This window comes from Pezoporus occidentalis, unplaced genomic scaffold (genome assembly GCF_034315485.1).
Source record: "Pezoporus occidentalis ecotype Australia unplaced genomic scaffold, CSIRO_AGI_Poc_V1 ctg3, whole genome shotgun sequence".
NCBI classification, from domain to species: Eukaryota; Metazoa; Chordata; class Aves; order Psittaciformes; family Psittacidae; genus Pezoporus; species Pezoporus occidentalis.
Genome location: NW_026914940.1, coordinates 3532787 through 3551799, shown reverse-complemented (window position 1 = coordinate 3551799; position 19013 = coordinate 3532787). Strand labels below are relative to the sequence as shown.

General features: G+C 38.9%; 1 protein-coding gene and 1 non-coding gene across 4 annotated transcripts in view; both read right to left on the bottom strand.

Annotated features, from left to right (window-relative positions):
• TRAPPC9 (trafficking protein particle complex subunit 9) overlaps positions 1–19013 on the bottom strand; it is a 499166-nt gene that overhangs the window by 350042 nt on the left and 130111 nt on the right. The window lies entirely within an intron of this gene.
• TRNAK-CUU (transfer RNA lysine (anticodon CUU)) lies at positions 9598–9670 on the bottom strand. The gene has a single exon. It is a non-coding gene; the product is annotated as a tRNA-Lys (tRNA).

Sequence of the window (19013 nt, the reverse complement as noted above, 5' to 3'; positions counted from 1 at the left end):
AGAAGTCCTCTTTTGCCTGCTCCTCTTTTTAAAGCTAAATGATTAAATTCAGGTAAGGACTTGTTGATACCTTATGCTCTAAAAAATGTGTTCCCTGCCTATTCACACATTCATTCCTTTTAGTTGCTTACCAGGAAGAATTATGAACACTATTACATAGCTGTGTTCTGCCACACGGGCTTTTACTTAATATAGTCAGGAACTGTAACATTTAAAAGTCAAGAAGTGTTTACCAGTAAATTTGTACTATCATCTCTTTAAAAGAAGTAAATAGTAGACAAAGCTTGCCTTCAAAGTCAAGCAACAATGAATAGTTCACTATATTTATTGCATCTAGATGACAAGTGTCACACCCTGCTTTAAAAAAATAATAAAAATATAAAGAATCAAGTTGTTCTTGTCCATCTCTACCATTTTAATTTTATCACACCAAATGGTAAACAATCTGTTTGGCAAATTATGATCTATTTTTACCAGATAACATGAGGGGAACTTTTTCCTATTGAGATAAAGACATGTAAGAACTCAGATTAAATACGTAAGCCTTGAATCTTTAATATATGGAATGCGTAAATTACTCCTAAAGATGCTGCTTAACAGCTGATTTGCAATTATTTGCCTAAGGCAACCTATCTGGATTCAACCTGTATCAGAGAAAAAAATGGAGCTCTGTGGATTTAAAAAAGCAAATTATCTCTTCCGAAGCAGACATGAAATCCAAGTGAGTTCTGAAAAATGTGAGTTATTAGGCTTATATGCAACTACTTCAAATATTGGTTCTAAAATTGTGCAAAGGTAACTGCAGTAGGCATCAAACATTAAAAAGAAAATAGCCAGGTTTAAAATACCACAGAATAAAATTAACCACAAAATCATGATGAGACCTCAGGTCAGCCCAAACTTCTCTCTCCCAAAAGCCTCTTTCCCCTGTCTTAGGAGTTACAATCTTCAGAGAAGAGATGACATTTAAAGAAGAAAACCAAAATGAGAGAGAAGGTAATTTTAAAAGCTTTCTAAATAAGTCCTCCCTGCCTACGTGCACAGTTTCTATCAGTGCACCTTGGCGACTTAGTGTGAACTCTGCACAATCTACTCTTGGGCTTTACTGAGCGTGTTTTCAGGATTTGGTTTGTCCGGATGAGGAAGATACTTTTGTGGTCAATCTCCTACTTGTTCTAACTTACTAAGGTTTTGTTCATGTTGTGGAGGGGTCTTAAAGCATGCAAACTTGGTTATTTCAGAGTGACCCTGAAGGACTGCATTAGAATGTATTGCCAGGAGGTCAAGGGAGGTGATCCTTCCCCTCTACTGCTCAGATCCATCAGGAGTGCTTGGCTCCCCAGTAAAGATACAGGTGTACTGGAGTTAAGTCCAGCCCAGGTTCATGAAGATGACTGACAAATTTGAGCATCCATCATACAAAGAAAGAGAGAGAGCTTGGAGTGGTCTTCCTGGGGAATGGAAGGCTCAGGGAGATGTTGTCTATGAATACCCAGTGAGAGGGACCAAAGAAGATGGAGCCAGGCTCTTCTGGCTGGAAGATGATGAAGGATGAGAGGCAATCACTAGACGAGTGGTAGGATGAGAAGCAGTAAGTACAAATGAAATACAGAAAATTCCCTTTATTCACAAGGAAGGGCTTTATTATTATTAGCATAATCAAGTGCTGTAACAGGTTGCCCAAAGAGCTTGTGAAGTGTCCACCCATTTTGAAATACTCAAAATCTGATTGGACATAGCCTTGAATAACTTGCTCTAGCTGACCATGGTTTGACCAGGTATGTTGGACTAGATTTGAGATTCATTCTCCCCAGAGAAGGACTCCAGAGATTCCTTCCAACAGAAATGATTCTGAGATAGTAAACTCGAAGAAGTACTCTGTCCACTATTAGGCATCCATGTCCATAGCATCAGATTAGAGACAGTCTAAACTAATATTCCCCTCTATTAGCATAGACATTCTATCCTTAGAAGCAACTGTTACTTTTTTAAAAAAACACATTTTTTGGCCACATTACTTCCTAATGACAATTTGCTTTCACCAGAGAGAGCTGACGATCCAATTCTTGCTAGTCCCATGAGTCTCCCTGGCTGCTGAGGTCTCAGCGTCCTGATGACAGAGCTCCCATCCTTTCAGCCATCCCATTTTCCCCCTTTCTTACCTCTCACTTGAAAATTCTTTCCCTCTCAAGCCTTTCAACCTTCTTCTCCAGGAGGAAAAACATTCAGATGGTGGAGAACAACTCAAGACACAGTGGTCGGGACACAGCAAGCAGGGACCTTCTACCCTCCTTCTCCACTACCCAGCTAAACCCTTGCAAAGCAATGCATTTGTCCTTGAAATACATTTGTAATGGGCTGTATACCACCACTGAATGACTATGCATTTTTAAGTATTAAAATCAACATGTGCTAATGTTTCCTCACTTTAAGAAAGTGCTGTGGACAACAGTTTGCAGGGTTCTAAATATACCCTCAATTAATAAAAAGAAAACCTCATGTCCTCAGGCAGTGAAATGTAGCATTTGTGATTTATGGTCTCCATGTCCATCACACCCTTTGCCTCTCTGCTCTGTTTCAGCCTGCTTCATTAGAGCACCTGTTCAAGTAGAAGAACTCACAAGCCTTTGTCAGCATACAGCAGTCTGCAGGTCAGGCCTCAGCCATCTGTTTCAATGACCACAAGCTTCTAATGATTTGAGGGAAAAATACAAGGAAAATATTATTTTCAAGTTTATTTCATAATTAATTTTCTTTGCTCCACTTTCATTCTTTCCAATTAAATAAGGTAAAGGAAGAAATCCAAAGAGAAGAGAAGAAAGTGCTCATGCAGGATCCATCCCTGGCCGTGTTCAAGGCCAGGTTGGACAGATTATTGGGTGACATGGCTTAGTGTGAGGTGTCCCTCTCCATGGTAGGGGGGTTGGAACTGGATGATCTTAAAGCCCTTTCAAACCCTACCTATTCTACAATTCTATGATTCTAAGATTATAAAAAAGCATGGTAGAGCCAGACAGCATTTCAGTGTGTTTTTTTTCATTTTAGTGTTTCAAATCCTAAAGATAGAAAAACAAGAAGGAAAAATAAGGCAGCTCTCAGAAATATAAATAAAAATGAGGCTGCTTTCGATAGATATAAATGCCACCTTTTCCATTTAAGGTCTGCCAGTTGTCTCAGACTTTGTCAAAGGACACTTCCAATTTTGACAGGGTACACAATTCCTGTTGTGCTCTATCAAACAAGCTTGCAAGATACTGAAAAATTTGTACAGAGAAGTATCTTTCTATTGTAGTGTGGGTACAACTTTAGGAATGACGTCAAGGAAAACGGTTGTTCTACAGAGCAAATACATGGCAAGTTATGCAGTACTCGCCCTCTGCCCGCAATGTTTTATTCCTTGGTCGTCCTTCCTCCTGCTTCGTATAAATTCAGTTATTTTACTTTTAACTACACTAGTTTAAAAAGATAAAGAATCATAGAATCAAATAGGTTGGAAAAGACCTTTAAGATCATCAAGTCCAACCATTACCCCAGGACTGCCAAGTCCACAAGTAAACCATATCACTAAGGACCTCATCTAAACAGTTGTTGAACGATTCCAAGAACAGTGATTCTACCTCCCACTGCCCTGGGCTGCCTGTTCCGATGCCTTACCACCCTCTCTGTGAATAAACTTTTCCTAATACCCAATCTAAACCTCTCCTGGCATAGCTTGAGGCCATTTCCTCTTCTCCTATAGCTTGCTAATTGGGAAAAGAAACCGACTCCACCTCACTACAACCTCCTTTCAGGTTGTGAAAGAGGCCAATACAATATACAGTTTAAGCTTGGTAATTGGAGAAAGAATAATTAGGGGGCTTAGCCATTTTCCATATAATGGAGATTATAATACAAACTTACACAACCAAGTGTGCTAGAAGTGCCCGTAGGTTTGCATTGATTTTCTCAAAATCATCACACCATGTTATACGGACTGTCACATTTTGAAGTGCTGCTTTGAAATGTTTGATGCAAGAATCAATACATGAGCATAGAAATATAAACCAAAAATAAATCCTGGTTTGCACTAAGAATTCTAATACAAAACCATGCCTTAAAAAAATCAACAGTCAGTTCAATAATGTAAAAAACCCAAATGTTTCCTACTTCAGATTTTTTGCATTAGAAGATCAAGCTCCCAGCTGTCTTTCAGTACTTGCTAGGATGCATCTTAGAATCCTTGAATGGTTTGGGCTGGAAGCAATAATCTAGATCACCTTAAAGCTCATCCAGTTCCAATCACCTGCCACGGGCAGGGACACCTTCCACTAGAGCAGGTTGCTCCAAGCCCCTGTGTCCAACCTGGCCTTGAACACTGCCAGGGATGGGACATTCTCTTCAATAATAATTCAGACAGTGTGTTTTTAATGCTCATTTACTGTTCTTTCTCCCAGTAAAACTAGACCACTATGCACCACATTCAATCCTTTCCATAGGTGGATACCTGCTCACCTAAATCTAGTGAGATTCACTACATAATCTAAAAGCAGTCTTCTATCGTAACTAAGATAAAATTTGACTGATGGCACAGTCTGCAGAAAAACAGTTATTCTATATTATTATGATGCAGTTATTGTAAATTCCATTACATAAGAATTATAATCTTTTACAGTTCATATTGGCCATAAGAGTGGCCAAATAGAGTACTCAAAACAGAATGCCTAGAGACCAAAGAAAGAACACAAAATACTTCCCAACCCACTCTCCCAGTCACAAATAGAATCATAGAACGGTTTGGGTTGGAAAGGAACTTAAGATCATCCAGTACCAACCCCCCTCCCATGAGCAACAAGCATTACTCTAGACCACGTCACCCAAGGCTCTGTCCAAACTGGCCTTGAACACTACCACCGACGGAGCATTCACCACTTCTCTGGGCAACCTGTTCCAGTGCCTCACCACCCTCACAGTAAAGAACTTCCTTATATCTAACCTGAACTTCCCGTTTCAGTTTTAATCCATTACCCCTTGTCCTACCACTACATTATGTGATCGCCTGAAACAAAGGTGACTTCTAAGTATTTAGTAATCCCCACCCAACATCTCAGATCCTTTTCAATGTTTCCCTGAACCCAGAAAACCTTTCACCATGTCCTTCTTTCAAGTGTTTCTTCACATGTTCAAAGAACATACGGACTGTGAAGCACTGACTTCAAACAAAGTAAACCAAAATAGCCTTGTCCCCACTATAATGGACACACTCATGTGTCCACTCATTCCATATTACAAATTCTATCTAAGTGTCCAATAGAGACATCAGGCTTAGCAGCCTGCAGTGTCCCAGATCTGGAATTCTCAGAAAGTACTGGCATCATGTTTGATATCTGTCAATCAATCAATCCTCAAGCACAAAGATGGTTGAAAGCAGGAGGTGCCAAACTACAGCTGACAGCTTAACCATTACAATACTTCACAGTTCAGAGGTGCTCTTGCTGATAAGAATATTAGTTTTCTTCAGTCATACCATATTATTTTCCACATAAATTTGGGTCCTAAGAAAAATGTTTTCAGGGCACTTTTGAAAGATCCTGCTTTTAATGTGTTCTTTGGCCTTACTCTTTGAACATGCCAATGTCTCTTACCCTCTTCTCAAATCATTCTTCATATGCAAAAGGCTTTTCCTATGGAAATACTTCTGTTCTGTGCTTCTGACAGGGTGCTACCTACCAAGATTTAGCTCTCACCTACTGCTTCCTTTCTTTTAAGCAACTCTTCTTGGGCTTATGGACATTTGCTTTACGTAGCTTTAAGAAACTGCACACTACCTGCTGCTGTGGTATCCAAGCATACCAAAATCACTATTACAAGGTGAAAGTTCAGCCTCTCAACCTTGAACCAGGTCCTACATGCTCCCTGGGGAAATCACAGAATCATAGAGTCATAGAATAGATAGGGTTGGAAAGGACCTTAAGACAATCTAGTTCCAACCCCCAATATCAGAGACTGATTTTCTCTCATTGGCATAAAACAGACACGTCTACAAATTTAGTCTGATTCATGTCCCAGTGCAGCCCTGATCCATATTACAAGAGAACAGTTGGAGTAATCTCCTACCACTGTATCCAAAACTCACAACCTCTCTAATTTCTCTTAAGGTCCTACAATCAGGACCATCATGCTGTCTAGGCCATAGACAGCACTTGGAATTCTGTGGTTTATTAGCAAAAAAAAAAAAAAAAAAAATCAGTGTTATTCAATGATGCGGTTAGTTTTTCATCTGATTCACTTAAAATTTTCCCTAAATCAGAGCACTCTGCTACCCTAAAAACCTATCAGGCATTCGCCAAAATGCTCACCATTGTAATGCAGAGCAAATCACACAGTCATGGAATGGTTTTGTTTGGAAGAGACCTTAAAGCTCATCCAGTTCCAAACCCCTGCCACAGGCAGGGACACCTTCCACCAGAGCAGCTTGCTCCAAGCTCCTGTGTCCAACCTGGCCTTGAACACTGCCAGGGATGGGGCAGCCACAGCTTCTCTGGGCACCCTGTGCCAACACTTCAGCACCCTCATAAGGAAGAATTTCATGCTAATATCTAATGTAAATCTGTATATAGAAACTTGACTTTTCTTAACAAAATCTGTAAAGGGATGATCTGTGATTTATAGTTATGCTAAAGAGAATGGTCTGGTATAGTACGGAACAAGACCTCAAAGCTCAAATACCTGCAGACCTGTCCGCAAGACTTCCTTCTCCCACCACACAGTGCATGTACCTCACTTCTGGAATACCCATCCTGCACTCAACCTGTACACGTGGAATTACCTATGTGATTTATTACCTATGTGAGAGGTAATAAATTCAGATTTAATCTACTACATTTTAAGTCCTTATTAAGGGAACCCACCAATCTGCCTGAGTTTTTAAGTGCTATTATATCAGTCAAAACATCAGAGATGTGACAGACAATCCATGCATGCAAAGTTCCGGGTTGCTGATTTATCTATAGATGTGTAATGTTTTCTTCTACTTCAATCATACTAAGAAGCTGATGTCACATGTCTTAATGTATAGGAAAACCACTCACCAAAATTCAGCTTTGTACTGCTGTAGATACACAGCACCACACGGAGGAGAGCTCAAGGAACAGGAGAAAGGACTGTAGTTTGATTTTACATGCGATTCCTAACAATCATATCCTTGAAAGATAAAACCCCTTTCTTGTAAAAGGCCCAATATTGAAAGCATGACCTGCAAATGTTCACCCTTTATAGCTTCCAAATATATTAACAGCAAATTGCTCATTAAATTCACTGACACCCAAAGTAAAAACTGGTTCTGCTATTAAAATAGCAGTTCCTTTGAATGATCATGATGGATGGTGTGATAACTGTTTTACATAGCATTATTTTCATGTTTTAATTGCACACATATTCATTACAGATACTGGATTTTTTTTACTGCATCACCTCCTAAAGAATCTGTTTTTTTCACCATTACTGTATGTTTAACCTGAGAGCATAAGGAATTTTATCAGGAAGATCTGACAAGAAAATAGCCAAGAATGGGGGGAAAAGAAGCACCTCATTTTGGGGTGGAAGTTACTTCCACTGAAGGTTTTTTACATTATTTTCCTATATGAACAGGGTGTCAGTGAGCAGATGCTGGCTGTGGGGCTGCAGGACAGCCTCTGTTCCTTCACTGCTTTACAACAATAATGATGATACCACTCTCTGGCAATGCCCAGTCTGAGTTTTGGCTGTTACCTCTCCCAGTTACCATCTCTTTTGACACTCGTGAGCTTTTACATTTAATTCTCTCCCCACCTTACTACGGAGGGGAAGAAGCCTGGGGGGGGGCACCCAAGAAGCCAGCCAATGTCATTCCACAACACTGGAATTGTCTATAAAAACATAATTATCTTAAACTTTCCTTCTTACTAGGCCCCAAACAGATAATTTGCTTTTATCTTACAATGACCATACAAAGAGCTGAATTCAGTCAATAGCACTCTAATGTGAACTCCCTCCTCCCCTAAGTTGTTCATTTTTATGAATTCATTCACTGGCATGATTTTCATTCTCAAGTCTAGCTGTAGTTGTCAATAATGAAGTGTATACTGGAAATAACCAGAAAAACAAGCACAGAAGATCTGGCTGATGATCATTAATAGGAACTCAAAAAGGTTAATAAATGAAATATAGCATGTAGAATCCTAACTTTTCACTAAAACTATATAATCTTGTGCTTGTAAAGACCACAACAAACTAAGTCTTTCTGGTTCTTTGATGCTACTGCTCATTCCAGCTATTACACACACGTGTAATAGAAAAAGTGAAGCGTTCAGCACTTCACAGATGTCAAAATGACTGATTAAAATTAACAATAATATTCCCTTCAATATTTACTTTATATCGTCTTTCCTAACATCTCACCATTGAATCCTCTATTTTCTGTCCTTTTCAGATGATTTGTTCTCCTGTCCCAGCCCATGTGTCATGATTGAGAACTGCTGACTTGTCTAAATGCAAGCAGCTTGTCAGAAATATCATCAAATGTGAGTTAAATATAGGTGGTGGAACCATAATAAAGGTGCCACTTACATTGTCCTCGCCCTTACCAGTTCCAAGAACTAAAGGAACCATTCCCATTCTCTGTTTTTAAGAATTAAGGCTTTGCACACTGCAAGTAGTGGAAGTCTGCGGGAAGTAGAAAACAAACTGTAAAGGGGGCCACATTACAGAAAGACTTTAGGCTTAGATTGGAGTTGTGGAAAAAATGAATACATGGTTTCAAATCTTATAATGCAGTCTAAAAAACGGAAATCCTTCATCTTTCAGAACGTGCACTCTTCCTTTAGGATGATGCGCTGACTTTATTAACTAGTATAGTATTTACAGCCCAGAAAGCCAACTGTGCCATGGGCTGCATCCAGTAGGTCAAGGCAGGGGATTCTCCCCCTCTACTCTGCTCTGGGGGGACCCCACCTGAACCACTGCATTCAGCTGTGGGGCCTTCAGCATAAGGAAGTGGATATATTGAATCAAGTACAGAGAAGGACACAAAGACCCTTGCTAAATGCTGGAGCACCTCTGTTATGGAGACAGGCTAAGACAGTTGGGGTTGGTCAGCCTGGAAAAGGCTCCAGGGAGACCTCAGAGCAGCTTCCAGTGCCTAAAGGGGCAACAAAAAAAACTGGAGAGGGGCTTTCCACAAGGTCATGGAGGGACAGGACAAGGGGGAACAGCTTTAAAGTGTGTCCTGGGTTCAGCAGCAGCAGTCAATTTTTCTCTTTCTTGGTAGCTGGTGCAGTGCTGTGTTTTGACTTTCAGCCTGGGAATAGCGCTGATAACACCAATGTTTTCAGTTGTTGCTCAGTAATGTTTAACCTGACCAAGGACTTTGTGAGGCTCAAGCTCTGCCAGGGAGGAGGGGAAGCCGGGAGGAAGCAGAGACAGGACACCTGACCCAAACTGACCAAAGAGGTATTCCATACCACAGCACGTCATGCCCGGGGAGGTAACTGGGAGTTAGCCGGAAGGACACTGGGGTCTTCCCGGGGGGGAGCGAGTGAACGAGCTGTCTGGCTGGGTTTAAACCACAACAGTTCTTTTTGGCACCCAGCGTGGGGCTCAAACCCACGACCCTGAGATTAAGAATGTCATGCTCTACTGACTGAGCTAGCCAGGTAGATTTAGATCACATGTAAGTAAAATGTTCTTCCCTGTGAGGGTGCTGGCACAGGGTGCCCAGAGAAGCTGTGGCTGCCCCATCCCTGGCAGTGTTCAAGGCCAGGTTGGACACAGGGGCTTGGAGCAACCTCCTCTAGTGGAAGGTGTCCCTGCCCGTGGCAGGGGTTGGAGCTGAATGGGCTTTAAGGTCTCTTGCAACCCAAACCATTCCATGATTAAATACATTGCTGAAAGCATTATCCTCCTGATAAGACCTAAGACTGCAACTCTGGCCTCCATTCTATAAACCTGGTTTTGTAAACAGAGAAGTATTAACCTTCATGTTCTGGCTAATTTTAATTTGGATAATTATATTCCAACTAACTACTCCTGTAATTTCAAATGTCTAAGGGTCATCAAAACAAGTTACACTACCACGTAGTTCTCAGACCAGAATATAAGGAACTAGTTCATTTAGATAAGGAGCAGCAGATTGGTAGACAATTTTAAATGTCAACTAAGCAGTTTTGTGGGGGATATAAAATGTAGTGGAGAGATAAGGCAACATTTGTGGAAATCATACTGATATATATGGGATGTTTGGTAACATTTCTACGGACAGTATGTGGACTGCATTCATTAATCCATGAAACCTGAGTTTTAGTTTAGACAGTGACTCCTTTTACAGCCTTTATCTACTAACAAATGCTATCCTCCTGTTAAGCGCATTTGCTCTCTGCACGTTGGCCAAAGAAAGCCTTCGTATACGTGCATAATATTTGTTTTCACGGAGCAGAATAAGGATAATTCTTTAATATTCCTTACAATACCAGGAATACCACAAGCACAGAAGAAATACTACATCAGAGGGAAACAAGCAAACAGGGTAAGTAGTAAAAAAATGAATACTAAACAAGCTTTAATGGCTAATCAGAAGTAAGAATGAAAAAACAACCTAAAGCATCCTTGAAAATGGGTGAAGTCAAAGCAACATATTGCTTAGTACTTATAAGGTAATATCAAATAATACAACAGATTTGTTCAACTTGTTAGAAGAGTTAAGACTATAATATCAAAGGTATAATGCCACATATTAGAAAAGCTTGAGAAGGGACAAAACAGCGATATTTTCATATCACCGACTTTCATGTGAAGGAAACGCTAAGTTCAAATCAACTGCAAACGCTAAAGACATTGAAACAGAACAAGGATGTTTTCATTGTTTCAAAAATAGGATAAACCAAGGATTTTGGAGTAAGGAAAGAAAATGACAAGACAAAAAGCAAACCAACAAAAATGTCTTTTTGAAATAGAAAAATTTAGCCCTTACACTACAGTTCTGAAGATATCAGCCATTTGATTTACTACATCTGAAAAAGATATCTAGGAAGTAACCAGAAAAATAAGAAGATATTTCCTTAGTAAAGTTGTTCACTTGAGATCACTTTTGCACCGCCACTGGCAATAAAAATATCCTACTAAAATAGCCTACCACTCATCTGAAAAATACATGTAACCAGTGAAACAGTGCTATACTACTTGACATCCAACTACACCCATTATTCAAACCATAATCATTTTGCTGAAAAAGCTTCTAAAGCCCTCTCAGAGAAGTGTTTATCCTTAGCTCAGAGTATATATATAGATGTATTGCACATTCTGAAACACTACAAGTGTATCACGTTAATGTAATAATCCAAAAGGTTTGTTTCCTATAGTAGGGAACAGATCATCACTGTTTTTTTTGACTAATATTCTATTCTTGATGGACCTCAGACTTACACTCTAACACTTCCATTTGATATCACATACATAAAAGACATCCTTTCAAGGACTCATGAAAATTGCTCTACTCTTTAACTCTGGTAAGCTCACTCTTCATCAAACATGACATTTACCTTTCCCCTTACCTATATTTTCCATATGTAACACCTTACCCTGTTGAACATTTCAATACTATGTAAATAAAGGAACAAACAACAGATTTTAATCCTAGCATACAAAACTGATTTGCAAAAGGAGCTAAAGAGAAAGCCTAAAAACAAATTCTGAATATATTTGTTAGCTCCTTAACACTTCTAGCAAGTTATATTAAACATCTGCAGCAAGACAGTGGAACAGATTGCTCTGCAGTGTGGTATCTCCTCATCTAGGCATTTTACACTTTTATTGTAGAAATTTTAAAGAGGCATGTTAATGCCTTATTTGTTGTGAATGCAATTCATTCATCTGAGACCCATAAAACACACCTATGCACCACTTAGGAAAGATAGTCCTTTCTTCAAGTCTTCGCAGGAGTTTCTTCCCCAGTACAGCATGTTTACAACAAAGCACAATGATTGTGTTGGAGGTGCTCGCCTTGATACCAAAAGGTATGACCTCAAAATCAAATACTCAAGACTCCCAGAACTGCACTGTGAAACAGCTTTGTGTTTGTCAGAGAGCTTTGATAATGGCACAAGAGAATTCAAGAACCACGTTTTCTTCTGCCCATGTGCACTTTCATGAGATCTTTCTGACTGATTCCCTTAGTCCCACGTGGCCAGGAAATTCAAAATTCATGCAATTAAAATTATACCTGGACTATTATTAATGTAATAATCAGTTAATAAGGGCTAATAAATGAACAGGCTATTAGAAAAAACATCTCATTACATCGCTCATCTCATGCAATCCTCTCATACTGTCATGCTATTTAAGAACTACTTGTCTTCCAAGCAACAGCGCGGTTAGCTTTTCCACAGCCAATCTGCACTTTAGACCTGGTGCTTGCTTAACCTTTCACATCTACAGAAAACCTACAGTCTTGGAGTAAATGGAGTGCCAAACCTAATTAGGTTTGCTGAATTGTGACATGGTACATTACACTGCAGAAATCACAGCCAAAAGCAACACTGGCCAGGCCAAACCCAAGCAATACTGTGCAACCTTGCACTGGAAGCAGTAAGTTAACGTGCAGTCTCAAAAAAACAAAACAACCCAGCAGAAAAGAAAGAGGGCTCAATGAATTGGCCAGAATATTAGTTTTGATGCATTATACCTGTCTCCTGTTCTCTGGAGAGATATTGTACTACTATGGATGTCAAAGTCAATGTGCGTCTTAAAAGATTAAGAAACATAATGCAATATTGAGTCAAAACCAGGATCTGGAAACAGCGGTTTTATGCTTTTGTTAAGCAAGCTCATAGCCAGTAAAAATTGTTTCCAAAAACTGTAGTGACTGTAATATAATTTAGCATCTGTTAAACTTCCAGTTAGTCCTCTCCAAATAAAACCCACTAACACAAACTGTCAAAGGGACAACCGAAGTGAACAAAAAATCAAGTAAAAGGCCATAAGATGATCCACAAGAAGGAAATTTCTTGACGTTATGGCCCAGAGACAAAGACCACATTAAAGAAATGAAGAGCAGTGAGCTAAGCTCAAAAGAAAGAACAATAAATAAAGAACTCAAGCTCCAGTGAAAAATCATATTCAGATAGCCAAAGCAAACAAGCTTTTTGCAGAGGTTCAACTGAATGCTCCTTCCCAAGTCAATGGAATCTCAAGAGAGCCTCAATCTGTTACATGTGCAAGTAATTTAAACACTTTTTGCTTCTTTATACCCCATTATTTCAGCAGTCAGGAGAAAAGAAAAAATCTCATTAGTTATGTCATTTGTGAGCACAGTATTACAGCTAAGTCCACTAAACCCAACTAAATTATGTTCTTAGAAACCAAGAAGCCACCACCATTTTACAACTGAAAACCTAATGAAGGTTACATTAATATAACTGCATACATAATGCAAATGTAGATATACAGGAAAAAGTTATCTGTTTTTCTAGGTTGTTTTGTGTAATTACGTACAAGAACATCAGGAACTGACAAACAAACCAGATGACCACTGAAGTCTGGACAAGAACCTCAAACAACCCTAAAGACTTTACAGGACACCATACGCCTTCATAGAAACCCAGACTACGTTAGAACAACATGCAAAAGGGCTAACACCTACACTAAAACATATATCTTAGCCTCAAAACTCTGCAGAAACACTAATCTCATTGGCTACACCTGGAGAAGTTTGATATTGCTGAAACATGTAGTAAATGAAAAACAAATTCATCTTTCCTTACTACAAGAAAACATTGAAAAGGCAAAACCATGAAAAAATGCAAGACTTCGCTTCACATGTTATCAAATGCATCAAGAGATTTCAAGCTTAAGAATGTTTTATTCTACATTGAATCCTCAATAAAAGAAAAATCTGCTGCTGATATAAAACGTTTGCAATTTAATAATTATTTACTTACAAAGGCACTTTCTGGTGCAGTGTGTTTGGTTATAATGTCTTCTAAAATGCTTATAACTTAAATAGCAATTATGAAACAATGTTTTCATTTGTTGTAAATCATTTAATGTATTCTATCCAAGGTGATAGCTTAATAAGATAACTGCTGAGGCAAACTGAATAACCAGCTCTATGTACAGCACTCTGCTACTTCAAATTTGAAAAGAATCTGTCTTCTTCAAATTAAAATGTCTCCATCAATAGGCCAACTTGCATCAGATTTAACAGAACTAGAGCTCAGTGTGTATTAAGTCTCTCACACGCAGTAAAAACAAATTTCATAAGCACATATACCACGTATACATAAAATAAACCCTGCATCTTCACACACTTTCAGTGTACCCTGCTAACTTGCCTTGCTCAGAGTATCAGTAGTTGATACATGCAGGCAACCAATACATTCATGTTAGCCACCTTTATCTCTGCATGGAACTGCATGTAATAATCAAAGCACTCAACATTTCATTTAAACATTATCTAGGACCTTCAGAAGGAAACGAAGGAAAACACAAGTGGTAGAACACATTGTCCAATTCCATATCCCTGTTCTGTTGCGAAGCTTTACAAACTGTGATTGATCAACACAATTGAAACTGATCATAGAATTTTATTAATCAACACTGAGTGAAATGGAATTTATGAATAACTAATCCATATAGTAAAAGCCAAACTATTTATTTAAAGAACTCTGTGTTGAATTGACCTTCCAAATACAGTTACTGGCCTTCTCAGTTCAGGCATACATACTGCATTTCTTGTCAAGCACTGTGTATGCCAGCATTACATGCTACCCTGGCAGGTGATGAACAAAGTCTATCGTATTTTTTTATGCAGAGTATTCCATCTGTTTCCTACCTCTTGGAATTCGGTGAAGCAACTTTAAAAAGTGTAAGGGGAGAAGAAAACAGGATATATTTTTTTTCCTAAGCTCCAATCAGTATCACTTTTTTTTTTTTCTCAAGTCTTTCACTTCTTTGTGACTCTGGTGCCATAAGGTACTTCAGTCTATAGAAGCCTAAAAAAACACATGCCCTTCTGAATAAAGCCTTAAAATAAATTACAACTGCCTGGTATTCAAGTAAGTAAAGGTGTTGTAAACTCTGTATCAGAGCTAATCAAAGAGTTTGCCCACACTATCTCAAACTGTATGCTAATAGTGCTCACTGACCTTTTTTCTTACTCTGACTACTGCTCAGAAGCCTTGTTAAAAGAAGCATCATAATTGTAGACATTTTAAGGAGAATTCTACTGTTAAAATCAGTTTCTCACAGTTTCACAAATTAGTTGATTACACCTGACAGTTGAGAGCAAAAAAGCACACAATTCTGTGGTGTTATTCAATTTATAACAGAAGTCATTCTGACATTAAAAACTTGCCAAATCAACCATGCACAGCCAAGAACGCCAGAAGAGAATTGAAGGTTTCTTCATCTATTGAAGTAGTCTGGGTCTGCTTCTTACATGGACCACATCTTTTAGTTACGGCACTGTTTTGCAGAATTCAGTTTTGCCTTCCATCTGAAACAGCTTGGTGACTGCAAGTGAAACACTCCGGGAAGTTAATCTAGCTCTGCTCAACCAGATGTAGCAGATCTTCATCTTGAATTGAATTTTCCCTGAAATGGCTGTGTTAGACGTCTCTCCCAAAGTCAACAAATGAACAAGCGATTCAGTTTTGAATTAAAGCTGTATTTCCTATTTAGAGTCCTTTCTCCTAATCTGCAAGACTAAAGAAAAGATCAAACAACAGCTTTTTAAGTAATTGAAAGTCTGATGTGGAAGGTGTCCTTGCCCATGCCAGGGGGTTGGAACTAGATGACCATCAGGGTCCCTTCACCCCAAACCATTCTATGATTGTGGGATGAGCAGAGGATGGTTTTCCACTGAAGACAGGAAAACCATGAAAAGGAAGAACTAGCACACAAAAAGAAAAGCTTTCTATAGCTTTCTGCAATAGCAAAGACTAAAGATAATTAAATATAGATTTTGGAATTTTCCATGCTTCTTCCAGAATGGCTAAGAAACATCGCTTCTTGGTAACTGGACCTTAGAGGCAGCAAGATAGAGACTGGGTATTCTCTTAAAGTCCCTCCCAGCTCTACTTCCTGTGATTTATTCAGCATCCCTTCCACAAACACAGACAGGAAAATTTATTAACCGCAGCTGGAATATCTGTTTAAGAAGTCAGTAATGAAAGTGAGTACAAGCCCAATGAAATCCTACTCTCTCTTCAGGCAGAATATGAAGGTTTTTTAAAAGGTTCTGATAAAAAACCTTATCATACAGCAGTATTATTAACCGAAGCTATTTTATTTTAATGGCACACACATAAAAGAACATCACATTTCACTTTTTCTTAAGCAGGAATTTTAAAATAATTTAGGTTTTACCGACTTTCAGATATCAGCTGCAAAAAGAACGTCAATGTGTTCAGCAGCTACAGAACAGATAACCTTGCCTCTTAACAAGGAAGAAGACAGTCAGAGGAAAGTATAATAAGAAGCATTTGTAGGAATGAGTAATCTCCAGTTTGTGAGGAAATCTGCAAGTTTTTCAAATTCTAACCTTTGAAAATATTACTATGCTGAACATTTGTAAGATCAAGGCAACATCAAGTAGTGGGAAGCATCTCATGTATCTAAAACTTAAATAGAAAAATCCCATGTTACTCGTAATGTTAACTATCAATTCTACAACTTTCAGTCAGTGAATGACTGACGCAACCACTATAGCAAGCATGCACATTTTTCTCATCAAATATAATAAAATTACTACTATTTTAACCTTTAGGGAGTAATGAATTATCACTCCGAGTAGTCTGAAAATACAAATGCTCATCTAGAGCTGGGACACTGCCTTTTCTTACCTATTATTCTTTTATTACCAAAATCTACACACTGGAAAAACGATGACCGAATTTTCAAGATGCTTTCAGAGATGTAACTGGTATTTCTCTCATCATTCCTACACAGAAAGTTCCCAAATACAGACAAAAGATGTTACTCTGCAAAAGATACCAAAGCTTTTCAAACACAGCTCTGTTCTCCTACTCATTTTTAGCCTAGAAAACTGCTTTTCACTATTTCTTGCACCACTTAAGGTCAGCTCTGATCCTGCTTTGAAGTCAGTCTCCATGGTGCATTCATCTGTGCTTTCAGCTGTTTTGTGAATCACAAAGTAATTAACCTTTATTCGATGCATTCATCATTCACTGACAAGCGTGGCATTTCTCCCTCAAGCCCTTCTTGAAGAAAAAAAAGTTCTACTATTATAACAGTTACCAACATCATATGCAAACAAATACTGCTAAAAGGTAGAGCAATACACACAGATGTAAGTAGAGTTGAGCAGAAAGTAATTTTACTAACTCCCTGTGATTCCCTTATTTGTAATTAGGTCCTAAAAAAAACTTTCTGTACAGATAACTGAGCATAAAATCACTGTAGGGTTTTTCTGGACTCTTCATTAGGGACTGTAGCAACAGGACAAGGGGGAATGGCTTTAAACTTAAACAGGGGAAGTTTAGATTGGACATAAGGAAGAAGTTCTTTACTGTGAGGGTGGTGAGGCACTGGAATGGGTTGCCCAGTGAAGTTGTGAATGCTCCATCCCTGGCAGTGTTCAAGGCCAGGCTGGACAGAGCCTGGGGTGACATGGTTTAGTGTGAGGCGTCCTTGCCCATGGCAGGGGGTTGGAACTGGATGATTTTAGGGCCCTTTCCAAACCAAACCATTCTGTGATTCTAAGGGTTTTTTTAAGTTTTAAGAATATTCTTCTCTTCACTTTTTTCACTGCCTAAGCAGAGGAGCATCACATTTCCAACTTCTAAACTCAAGTTTAGAGCCAGCTTCCAATCAAAAAGGGTTTGAGCATTTCTAGCACATACCATTCTAAATGTTACTCAATGACATTTCTTTAGTTATTCATATTCATAGACATAAATAGGAAGAAAGACTGTAAATACAAATGTATTGTAATTCTCCAGCAAACCTCTCAGTGCCTATCTACCACTCAGTATTTTTTTTTCTTTTTCTATGTATTAGACTACATTAAACTTCCTTTATATACAATGAGTCTTTAGAATTATCTTCAATGTGGAAGGCCAGTAAATTTTAGAAGTAATAAGGAAAGAATACCAAATGAGAGCCATAGAAATGATGCAAGAGCCAGAACACCTCTCCTGTGAGGAAAGGCTGAGAGAGTTGGGCTTGCTCAGAGTGAAGAAGCTTCCAGGGAGACCTTGGAGTAGCTTCCAGAGCCTAAGGGGGGACTACAATACATCTAGAGAGAGACTTTCTACAAGGGCATGTAGTGATTGGACAGGAGACAGTAGTTTTAAACTGAAATAGAGTCATTTAGGTTGGAAAAGACCCTTAAAATCATCAAGTCCCACTGTTAACCCAGCAGTGCCAAGTCCACCTCTAAACCATGTCCCTCAGCCCCACATCTACATGCCTTTTAAATACCTCCAGGGGTGGTGTCTCAACCACTTCCCCGGACAGCCCGTTCCAATGCTTGACAACCCTTTCAGGGAGGAAATGTTTATGAAATGATCTTTCAAGGTCTCTTCCAACCCAAACCATTCTCTGATTCCAAATTGCCACAGTGGTATTCACATTAGAGACCTTCATGAACACACATACCAAACTGGTGAACTCTTTGTATATACTATCTGCAAAACAGGAGTAAAGTGTAAAACAAAACAATGTCCAAGGTGCTTTTCTTCCTTTATAAAGGAAGGAGATTCTCAACAAATGATAAAGGAAATTACGGATCTGTAAATTACAGGGTAATGGGAAGGAACCATAACAGAAACCAGCGTTAGTGGACAAACGGATGGGACTGATACATCCAAAGTGCTCGAATGTTTTTTAAGGTCAGAAACAACATCTGCCAAATCCATTTTCCAAGGAAGTCACTGTCAACATGAGTAAGGATCTCTGTGCAAATTTTCCAAGAGCTCCCTAAAAAGCATTTAAGGAACACCAAGGTACATGGGGTAAGAGAAAAGGTTTTCATCACAGAAAAC